Source organism: Castor canadensis, chromosome 6 (genome assembly GCF_047511655.1).
Source record: "Castor canadensis chromosome 6, mCasCan1.hap1v2, whole genome shotgun sequence".
Classification (NCBI taxonomy): Eukaryota; Metazoa; Chordata; class Mammalia; order Rodentia; family Castoridae; genus Castor; species Castor canadensis.
The window spans coordinates 21,731,987-21,740,525 of NC_133391.1; positions in this window are offsets into that span (position 1 = coordinate 21,731,987).

Genomic DNA, 8,539 nt, shown 5'->3' on the forward strand with positions numbered 1-8,539 from the left:
CTTTCCTTCTAATTCTTATAGCTATCATTTTTTTCTTGCCTTATTATGTTGGTTAGGATTTTTAAAAAATAAAAGAATAAATGAAATAGTAGCTGGTATGTTAGCCCCAATTTTAAATGGAATGCAGCTAAAGTTTATTTATGAAATCGGTTGTCCTTTCAGTCGGTAGCTTCTACAGGTTTAGCATCCTTTAATGAAATGCTTGGCAAGAGAAGTGTTTCTGCTGGGGCATGGCTCAAACTGTAGAGCACCTGCCTAGCAAGTGCAAGACCCTGTGTTCAAACCCCAGTACTGCCAAAAAAGAAGTAGTTCTGATTACAGGTTTTGGGTCATATTTACATACTTTAATTTTTAGACTATTCATATACATTTTCAGATATTGTAAGAATGGAACTTAAGTCTAAACACAAAATTCATTTATGTTTTATATATACCTTATGCATAGAAGCTGAAGGAAGTTTTATAGTATTTTAAATAATTTTATGCATAAAACAAAATTTCACAGTGTGGAATTGTCCACAGTTGTGCTGTGTTGGCACTCACAAAGCTTCACAGTTTGGAGCATTTCAGATTTGGAATTTTTGAATTAGGGATGTTCAACCTGTATTAATTTAAGCAAGTTCCTTGCTCTTATTTTTCTAAGAGAATTATACCTTTTGTTTTTAAACAACCACATTGTATTCTTCTGGACAAATATGTCATAATGTATTTAATTTCTCTTATTGAGGAATATGTTGGTTATTTTCAGAATTTTGTTTTTCCTATTACAAAAATGCAATAAAATTTTTAGTACATATACCTCCCTACACTTATATACGAGTAGGAAAATTTCCTAGAGGAATAATTGCTAAGTAAAAGGATATATGCCTTAAAAACATTTGGTGCATGTAAGCAAAGAGAGAAATAAATATTTCTCCAGCCTTTTCTGTATGTACTGCATTTCAAGGTAACTAAAGAAACTTTGTTGATGAAAGCAACTGGTTTTAGAAAATTCTAGGTAAAAATATAGGCAGGGTTATAACACTATCAATGAACAATTTTGCAATTTAAAATAATAATTGATTCAGGCAGCAATAATTAATGAAATTCAAAATCATCAGGAGAAAAATTAATAATTGTGTCAGAAGAAATTTAATAACCAAACTTATTCATTGGTCTTATTATCAACAGTTAAGCCATCAGACTTCATGAAGTACACAGAATTTGTAAAGTATTCTGCCCAAAAAAAGCTTCAACCTGAGTCAGGAACAATAACTCAATTCTATAATCCTAGCCACTCAGGAGGCATGGGTGGGCATGATGGTGTGTGCCTGTTATCCTAGCTATAAGGGGAAGCATAAGTAGGAGGATTACAGTTCAGGACAACCTGGTCATAAAGTGAGACCCTATCTCAAAAAGAAACAACACATGAAGGTGTGGCAGCATGGTTCAAGTGGTAGAGTGCCTGCTTAGCAAGCACAAGGCCTTGAGTTCAGTCCCGCACTACCACACACCCACACACCCATGTGGAAGTAGGAGCTTGCTGGGCACTTGTGCTCCACTCTTCTTGAATGGGTGTGGTCTTTTGCTGTTGCCATGGCCTGCAGACATAAGACTCCAACTTCTTCAGCCTTTCAATGTGTACCTACACCAGCCTCTCTCCAGGGAGCTTCCAGGCCTTCATCCTGGACTGATTTCATCACTGGTCCCTCTTGTTCTCAGGCTCCCAGCTTGTGGGACTGAGTGGCTCCTGGTTCCCTGGCTCTCCTGCTTGCAGATGGTCCTGTGAGCCAATCTCATAAACCCCCCTTAGAATAAGATATGTGCTTTCTATTGGTTCCATTCCTCTGAAGACTAATACAGTTTGCAAAAGATATTTGTGTGGCAATTGAGTAAATGCTATTATAAATGGGTATTGGATGATACTAAAGAATTATTAATTTTGTTAGAAATAAAAGTAGAATTGTGGTTAAGCAATTATTATTTAAGTTAGTTATGCATGTATGTTACTTAGTTTTGCTTTTATCATAGTGGGGATCAAACCTTGTGCATACCAGGCAAGTGTTCTACCACTGAGCTACACCTCAAACCCCTAAAGTCTATATTTTTTTAGTGAAATATGGTAGTATAAATACCTATGGTATTCAGTGGAAGGATACCAGAGATTTTACATAGCACTAAATACTATGATACCAAAACAATGAATAGTTGAAGCAAATGTGGAAAATTTTGATCATTGATTAATTTGGGGAATATGGAGTTCAGTTCTTCTATTTCCTGTTATTTTGTGTATCTGGGCAACGGTCATCTTAACATATTAAAAAATATTACAGATTAGCTAAAGTTCAAAGGGTTTTAAATCTTAAACCAAGCTCTTTTGCTTCTGAGTTATAAATTCAAAGAAGTTAAAGTCCTAATCAGATTTTCTTGATCATTGAACATCCTAAGAAATTATAACTCAAATTTCTTAAACTTCCTAAACTCACATTTACCAATTTATTTTCTGTTCAGTCTCCACCAGGAATCTCAACCAATGCTGGGGTAGACTCTGTGTGGCTTTGTCACAGTGCCTTTTAATTTGATGTTTGCCTCTACCACCAGAGTTTGGATTTCATTTTCTTGAGAAGGGCGAGGGCAGTGGTTCTCAAACTTTAGTGTGCATTACCATTTCTTAATAGACTTACTGAAATACAGATTGCTGGACCCCATCACTCAGTTTGAATATATGCCAAGTGCCCAGATAATGTTGGTGGTCATGAGCTGGGGAATCATGACCTCTACCATTTCTGAGTTAGGGCACTGCCATGTTTTGAACAGACTCATCTTTAAATTACAGGACACATAATATATGTTTCCAGAATCCAGTTTTTGGTAAGCTCCAAAGACTGGAATTTTGTGGTTATGGAGTAAAGGAGAAAGAGAGGAGAAAATCTGGATTTCAGACCCACTAGGAGGTCAAGACATCTGTCCTTGCCAGCAGTTAGGATTCCATGATCTGTGAATGTTAGTTCAGCAGAGGTAATTTACAATACTTTGTATATCTGTATGAGGGGGACAAGAACCTGCTTGCATAGACTAACCTCTCTCTCAAGAATTCACACTTTTCAATGGTGATGGTAGTGTTACTGGATGAACAGTGTCTGGAGACTCTGGTGGGCAGATTTTCCACATGGAAAGAATCCAGGCAGGCCATGAGAAGGTAGTGGGAGTGATAAAAAAGTTTATTAAAGGTGAGGGGATTAGGCAGTGTGCAGTCTGTGATCAGAAGACCTCCAAATTCTTTGTGTCCCACTAGGAAGAATCCGTGGCAGGACACATGGGTGTAAATGGAGTTTATTAAAAGAGAAATACAAAAGTGAGTGTGGTGGGTGCAGGTGGAATCTGGAGGCAGAGGGAGAGAGTGGTACTCTTTTCCAGGTGCTTTCAAAACTTATGCTGACCTATGGGAAGGGAGGAATCAGGTGATTCCCATCCAATAATGAATGCAGAGGGGCATGGGCTGTTCCTGGGCCAAGTGAGGGTGGTCCCTGGGCCAGACTAGTCTGTCTGAAATGCAGTATTAAGTCATATATTTTCCCTACTTCTAGCCTACCTCAAGGGTAAGGCAATCAAAGAAATGACAGTGGTCCCTGCCAGGTGGGATGGAAGAGGGTGGTCTTTGTTTCAAAGGGATTTTATATATATCAAGATTTTGCAGGATGAACTAGGGTGATTGACAGGTTTGATTGACAATGTCTTGCCATACAACATGGAGCATTCTGCACATGCACCTATGCTAACTCTCAGGTATTTTAATTACACATTAATTACACACATGAGGTGTGATTTTACCTGAGAGGTAACCAGAGGGCAGAATTTTCCATGGCTTTCTATCTTACAGCTGCAGGGGATTTACAATTGAAAAGGTCTCAGGACTGCTAAGATTTTACAGTTGAAAAGAAATTTACAGCTGTGAAGGATAGAACTGGGTTGAGAGAGAGGGTGTCTAACCTGAAATGCACTGGGAAAAGTCACATAGTGCCTGAGAATTCCAACGGCTTCTTTCCCTATTGTCCAGCCTGCCTCAGTAGTCCCAGTCACCAGGCCTTTTCTGGGTCTCTAGTTTGTTCTTAAGAAGAATATTCAGAACTTCTTTTTGAGTGTGGGCATCATGTGGCAGTACCCTCTTCTTTTCTCTTGTGACCCAACAAATTCAGTTAGTGCCATCAAGGAAACCAGAGTCTTCTTGTGAGATGAAGTCTGCTGCCCTGGCTGGGTCACAACTCTTTTAACTCAGGGACTGAGGGTTCCTGATTCACCCCGAATTCTTTCTCATGAGCACAAAGAATGCAGGCCAAGGACGATGAAGGGGGAAGGGGAGTGCATAGGCATGACCTTTGTTAACAGGAAGGACAAATCTCCCAAGCCAGGCAGGGAGGAGTCCACATGTGCTCTAAGGTTTCTATTCATTTACCCCAGAGTGTAGCTCAATCTCTATGTTAATTAGGTATGCAGAAAGCAGAATTCTGATTGGCTGAGCCTGCAACGTTGTGATTGGTTGTGCCCTTTGATCCCCAGGGGTTTGAAATTCCTGCCAGTGGTCCTAGTGTCCTCATTCTGGTCCATCCTGCTTTTCCTTTTCTCTGCCTTTTTTAAGGTTACAGTGAGGTCATAATGGAGTTCTCCAGGGGCTCTTCTGTCCTAGCTCTACTGTCTAATTTCAGCTAACTGCACAGCCTACTTGTTCACTGGTGCCACAGCCACTTCCTCTTGCTAAAGAAGTGCCCTATGGATCTTGTTTCCCAAGGAAACAATGTTCTCTGGAGGATTTCCACTTAGCCTCCATTTTGTTCCACCTGGAGAGTGAGGCTCAGCAGATTCCCCAGCTGACCTTCTCCTTGTTGGCTCCCTAGTGTGGAGGGGGGACAGAGACCTCTGCCTTTGAATGCTTCAGACCTTGAGTGACATTTCTTACTCCTATGACTTCATTTTTTCTAGTTGAAGAAGTGTCTCCAGTATTTCTCTTTCCCTCTGGTCTTCCCCTACTCCTTTTAGAAAAGCCCTGTTGGATTCATTCTTTACGTTGAAGCTGCTTTTTAAATCAAACACTTTCCATCTCTACTACAGGAAAATCCAAAATGGAGGGCATTTTTGTTTTCAATTCTTCCTTTTCCAGGCTCATAGGTTTATGGGGTGCTCTCCTAGAAATTGTTTTGTGGGGCTTCCCATTGTAAGAGCGATGAATCCTAAGTGTGGATTCCATAAAAGCACTGATTGTTGAAACAAACTTCATCCATTGTCACCTTTTAGAATTGGGCAGTCTGACCCAGAAGGTATTTTTCTATCCAACAAACATCTAATATGAGCTACACTTGATCTATGGTTGTCCTGCTTGGATCCATTTGGTCTTGCTCTATCTTCATCATCTTGTCTGCTCAGAGTCCTAGTTCTAGACATCTTTTGGTATGTCCCCATATGGCATGGCTACTGCTCATATTAACCACTTGCAGTAACCTTTGTGTTATTTTGATACTCATCCAATAATTCTTTGACTATTTAACTGGATTCTTCCTGGTTTTCCCCTCACAAGTCTGTCCAAATTTTATTTGGCAACTTGTCATATCTTTCCCAGGCTTCAAGGGCCCCCTCATGGATCTCACTTTGGTTCTGTGTATCTCTAAGGGAGACCATTTAACCTTGGTTCCTGTGGAGTTCCAGGGTCTTTCCAGGTGGTTATCTGGAACCTCGGCTCTCTTCCTGTGTCCCACTTACTGGGTACTGCCAATCCTTCTGCTGTGTAACTTTCACATTTCTGTCATTTCCAATGCTGGCGGGTTGGTGGGGGGGTCTCTTTTTCCACTTTACATATCCTATTCTGGTCTTTAAAATCTTGTTTCCCTTCCATATTTCTTTAGCTTGTGTTCTAACCTTGCTAAAAAATCTCTCTCTCCCTTGATGTGGTTTCATTCTTCTGCTGTAGTAAGTCAGTTATACTGGTGTGAAGTGTCTGTGTTAAGAGAATGTCTGTACAGCCCTATTTTATCGAGTTTTTCATTTAAAACATCAAAATTAGATAGTAAATTTTATCTACTCTGTTTTGTTTTCTAAAGATTCTCAATTCTTGTTATTTTTTTGTTTGCTTCTATTGTTTCTAAAGATATTTGCAATTTACTCCACCATGACCAACTTTCATGACCAACTTCTTCTATTTTCAAGTGACCTTTCCTTTCCTTTCTTCTTCTTATCTTATTATGCAGTCCTTCCTCTCCATTTTCAGAACAGGGCTTTAATTTCTTGTAACCAATTTCCATTATGTTTTATTAGTTGTACCATAGTTCACTTGGAAACACATTTCTTTATTGCAAACATGAAATTTTCCTCAGTTATATTTGTTACTGCTTGTAGGTTAAATGAATTATGACTAGAGCTTATCATCTATATGACTTTAAACTTTTGAAATTATCTGAAAGTTGTTTTGGAGCCAAATCATGATCAATTTTTAATAAATGGTTCATATATATTTGAAAGAATGTACTTTGCAGTTATAGTGTGCACTACTCAAATATTTTATGGCCTTTCCTTGCTCTTTGTTTTATTAGGTACTAAGAAAGGTGATTTAAGATTTTTTTTCCATTCTTATGGTAGATATGTTAACCTTTTCTGCAGATCCAGATTTCAATTCCTTTGGATATGTACCCAGAAGTAGGATTGCTGTATCCTATGTTAGTTCTATTTTCAGTTTAACTTTTGAGGATTCTCCATACTGTTTTCCACAACTGCTGTTACAGTTTACGTTCCTACCAGTGACCCCTGCGGGGGTCCAGTTTTCCCACAACCTGCTAACACTTTTCTTTCACCGCTGAATGGGCTGGGTACTTGACTTGTGTATCTGTAGTGGTGGGAGTTTTTTCACTAATTAAGTCTTCTTACATGCTATATGCTTACTCAGATTTCCTTCTCTTGTTGAGAAGAAAAGTTTTAATAGTTTATGTGTGTGTGTGTGTGTGTAAGAATTCATCCATGTCACCAAGGTTATCTAATTTGTTGCCACATACATTCGGCCCTCTATATCCAATTGGTGCTGTTTCTGTGCATTCAATCAACCATGGATTGAAAATACTACAAATGAGCAGGGACAGACATTTTTTTTAATCATTATTTCCCACAGAATATAGTATGACAACTATTTGCATAGCATTTGCTTTGTGTTAGGCATTACAAGTAGGGTAGAAATTATTTAAAGCCTACAGAAACATATGCATAGGATAAATGCAAATTCAATACCATTTTATGTCAGACACTTAAGCATCTCAGACTTTGGTATTTGCAGGAGGGGTTGTGGGAGAGTGTGGTGTACATACACACACACACGCACACACACACACACGAACTATTAAAACAGCATGTGGTCTCTCTCCCTGAATCAGGGCTCTCTGATGATAAGGTCATAAGCAAACAGCTAAACCACAGAGAGAAAGCCCTTGTCAGAGAAACTAAATTTCCCCTTTATGGGACCCAACCCTCCATAACATAATGTTATACAAGGTAAAGAAGAACCAGTTATCTGAGTATTTGAAAGTATAATTATGCTGGTATTTCATGTTTAAAGCTCATTTCTGCCCCTCCCCACCTTTTGTAATTATTTTTAATAAGTGCCATAGGAATATTATTATTCCCCTTGTGGGGGCAGACAGTGCAATTATTGAACTGTAGAAGCTTCCATTTCCAACTAGATCATTTGTCCCACTTCAGAGTTTATGTGGCTACGTATACCAGGGCTCTGCTGCATAAGAAACTGACCCCAAATAGTCAGCGTTACCAAAGACACCATTCAAGTCCTCCCCCAAGTCTGCTGACAGATCCTGCGGTCTCTTATCCACAGCCAAGGATGCTATCAGCAAGTTCCAAACATCCCAAACTACAAAAACTCCCAGAAGTCCCAGACTGGTATTTGATTTAACAATCAATAAAGATAGGTAATGATATAGATGTTGAAATAGACATAGAATGGGACTTCCCAACCTTGGGGCTGTTTCTGTTTGGATAGACAGCGCTTGCTGTGGAAGGACATCTGTGTATTGTAGAATATTCAGCAGCCTTCTTAGATTGCACCCACAGAATACGAACAGCACCGTCCTCCCACTTCCCACAGCTGAAAAACCCTCTGGATATTGCCAACCTGGCTGTGTATGCTATTCTGCCATATGGAAAATCAGACCTAGGTAGAAACTTTTATTTATTTATTTTTATTGTTTTATGATTCATATGAGCATACAAAGTTTGAGTCATTTCTCCCCCCTGCCCCCACCCGCTCCCTTACCACCCACTCCACCCCTTCCCTTATCTCTAATTTTGTTGAAGAGAGAGTATAAGCAATAATAGGAAGGAACAAGTGTTTTGCTAGTTGAGATAAGGATAGCTATACAGGGCATTGACTCACATTGATTTCCTGTGCGTGGGTGTTACCTTCTAGGTTAATTCTTTTTGATCTAACCTTTTCTCTAGTTCCTGGTCCCCTTCTCCTATTGGCCTCAGTTGCTTTTAAGGTATCTGCTTTAGTTTCTCTGTGTTAAGGGCAGCA